Source organism: Gossypium arboreum, chromosome 3, assembly GCF_025698485.1.
Source record: "Gossypium arboreum isolate Shixiya-1 chromosome 3, ASM2569848v2, whole genome shotgun sequence".
Classification (NCBI taxonomy): Eukaryota; Viridiplantae; Streptophyta; class Magnoliopsida; order Malvales; family Malvaceae; genus Gossypium; species Gossypium arboreum.
In genome coordinates, this window is record NC_069072.1 from 115,426,483 (window position 1) to 115,430,538 (window position 4,056).

Here is a 4,056-nt window from a genome sequence, read left to right on the forward strand (position 1 = left end):
AAGTTATAATATGTTATAATATATATAATAAAACATAAAATAAAGTTAATATGTGTGTTTTGTTCTTGGTCTTGCCGAAACTAAAATAAAGAAAAGAAATAAATAACAAGGCTAGGGTTCGACACTTACTCAAGCTCAATCAAGGTTCATTTTTGTTCGGTTTTTGATAATTTCTACGTTTTTGAGATCATTGCTTAGTAATCTTCAAGACCCAAGCTTTAATTTTTTATTTTGATGAATATTTTGAGTTATGCCATTGTTGATAGCTTGTGGTTTTTTTTTTTTTGATGATGAAATATGAAAGATATGTTTCAAATTAACATATTTTGTATTGGAGTTTTTGATGATTTTGAGTAATTAGGACTAAATTGAAAAAATAATAATTTGAGGGACTAAAATGTGAAATAAATGAAATATAGGGCTTGTATGAACATTAGGAATATTCATCCAAACATGGGTATCTTAAAATTTTGAATATTTTGTGTTTTGTGCAATAGGGACTAAATTGTAAAAATTATAAATGTTAGGGGTAAAATGGTAATTTGAGCATTTATGTTTTTTTGGACTAAATTGAATGAAAATATGTTTGAATGAGCTCAATTTGAATATGTTTAGATCAAGAACCAAAGGAATTAGATTTGGATCGTGGGAAAACGAAAGTTGTTGACTAGTCGATCCGTACCGATTTTTCGTTGTCCGAGGTAAGTTTATAAGTAAATGGAAGTTGTTAAATTTCAATATATGTAATTAATAGATAGTTATATTGATTAAAAGTAAATTATGAATCGATATTGAAAATGAAAATAATCTATGTTTGATGATAAGTAATGAATAAGTTTAGTATTTAAAGTGATGACATGAATTATATATGTTAAAATGTTGATTATTTGTACATTAATTACAAGTCTATATTCGTCTAAAGGAAATATGTATGTGATATTAAAATGTGAATCATGGTTAAATGTATATATATAATCGAATATTTAATGGTAATGTGACTTTGGTTATGAATGATAATTTTGTTAATGAACTTATGTATAATTTGGCCGATTTTTAAAGATTGATACCTGGAAGTATATGTGACATCGATATGTTACTCTGATATATGTGTCCGAGTAAGTCCACGTTTAATATGTTGGCATCGATATGTGATTCCAATTCATGTGTACGAGTAAGACCCAATTTATGTGATTCCACGTTTAATACGTTGGCATCATTATGTGATTATATGTAAGACCACATTTGGGATGTTGGCATTGTTCGATATGTGTGATTATCTGAGTATTCTATTCAATTCCAAATGATTACCTAATTGAAAGTAAGGTATGTTTGTTACTTGATATTAAATGCAAATTCTATATATGATAATAACATAAATGTAGGTGGATTCAAGTAGTATTTTCGGTTATATGCTATGTATAGGTATGAGTTGTTAAAGTTGTATTTATGAATATTTGTATGTTAGTCTATGCGCATTCGGTTATATAGTGTTAATATGCCTTTGAAATCGAATGATACCTTGAGTATATATATATATGTACTTTCGGTTAAGATAAAGTTTATTATAAAGCATATGATATATATATGAAATGGTAAATGTGGGATTAAAAGTAGTTATGATAGTATATTATGGTTCGACTTAAATGAATTGATAATGTTTTAAACTGATATTTTTCTTATGATTTACTAAGCTACAAAAGCTTACTCTGTGTGTATGTTCGTTTTTGTTTTATAGATTTTGGGTCAAGTTGCAAGCTCGGGGATTGTCAGCAAAGTCTATTACACTATCGACCCCTTTCGGTATTTTATAAGTTGCATTTTGGAACTATGGCATGTATAGGCTAGAATGCATTTTGAAAATGTTGGATTTTGGTTTTGTATCAATTGAGCCATGCGAAAATGGATTTAATCTTTTATATTTGAATTCAATTATATTTAGCTTGGTTTGTGTTTATTTTGATTATGAAATTAGGTGCTATGACTGAATGTTGTTTGTGTTAGATGTTTTAGGCTTTGGAAATGGTTAATAATTTTGGATGAGTATAAGGTTGATTTGGCTAAGGTAAGCATAGAGTAAAATATATGTGTATGTGTGATTGTATTAAAACAATATGTTATATATATGATTTGACGTAACAGGTTGTTGGCTAAATTCGAACATGATTTGAGTTTGTTTTGATAAGGTGATTACATGACATTTAAGATGTATGTTTTGATTATAAGTCTATTTGTATATAATGCCATATCCTAGTGAATATATATTTTGTATTATAAGTTGGTTTGAAGATTACTGCCATAATGTATATAAAACTTTGGTTATAAAATGAAATTATATAAGATAATAATAATCAATTTGTAATTCGATAATTGCTTGTTTAAAAGTTTATTGAATATGATGAATTGATTTGTTATACATATATATATGTCTTCATATGGTATATATATATATATAAAGAAGATGTTAGATTTATAAACTTTAATTGAGTGAAGTAAAATAGTTGCTTAATGTGTTTTGATGGAGAATATTAAATGCGACATTGTTTCGATGATGGCTGGTTATGTTCTAGCTTGGTTAGTTTGATTATTAAGTGATAAAAAAAATGTATAGAGTTCATGATTAACCTAGTCGACTAATATATATTTGATATTTAAATGTTAAGTATAGCTTTGGCTTTTGGTTAAATGCGCACCTAGCATGCATTCATGATGAATAAGTTATATATAAATGTTTTGTTTTATATTAAGTCTATATCAAGGGTGTAATCATAATAAACATTTGACTTGTTTTGATAATATGTATATTCGGTCATATGGTTCATTATAAAAGACATTGGATTATTATAAATTATGAAGTTAGTTAGTAAAGAGAAAGGAATATGCATGCTATAAATTTTGAAGCTCATTTATGTATTAAGTTAAGACATGCATACATGATATTTAGACTTGTTATATTGTTTAAGTTTTTGCATGCCTTGTATGTATGTAAAGTGTTTATGATTATGGGTGCTTATTACCTATATACATATGGTTACAGGAACACGTTAAATAAGTTTAAGTAGTGAATGTGTATAATGTAATATATATAAAGGTTAGCCGATTAGATCAAGAAATGAAGTGAGTTAACTTATAACCAAATGTTTCCTTTCGGTTGTGTCATTATGTAAAACATATGAGGTTCATAAAGATTACCATGCTAATTTCGTATATATGAAATTGTTGATATATTATATTTTAAATTGTTATATGTGAACGATATGACTATATATACATGTGATGTGAAATGTTCTAATTTTAGAGATGTATTAATTTATGAAATAAATTTTGATTAACTTTTGAGACTTGTGTTTGTGAATAATTATATACATTATATGTACTTGTTTGCAATTGTGTTTTATTCTATGATGCCTTATGTCCTTATTCCGGTGATGGAAACGGGTTAGGGGTGTTACATCTCACATATTCCCAATTCATTGCACATATAGCATAGTTTCTCATACTTATATCACATATCATCACTGGTACATATACTTACTTCTCATTAACAAATGTTGAACACATCTCTACGTACTTGAATCAGTTATTCATTCATTCAATCACGTATTTTTCTGAATGCCCGTTGAACTGTACGGAATTAAATAGGATACGCGGATAACTCGGAAAGCTCGTACAATGCCAACGTCCCAGACGTGGTCTTACATATAATCAAATATCGATGCCACTATCCCAGATGGGGTCTTACACGTAAATATCAAATCGATGCCAATATCTCAGACATGGTCTTACACGAAATTACATATCGGAATCCTATGTCATGAAATATGTATCCTAACTATTCCTATGGTTTGTACGGGAATTTCGGATGTTGCCACATTATCAGAACTTTCTCGGACTTCTCATATTCATCTCAAATAGCCATTCATCACAATTCATTAACATATAAGCAATAATAATTCAATTCAAACACGTTTATTTGTATATTGACTTACCTCATACAAAAATGAACGGAAACAAACGGCTATTCAACGACTTTCGACTTTTCCCGATCTAATTTTGTTT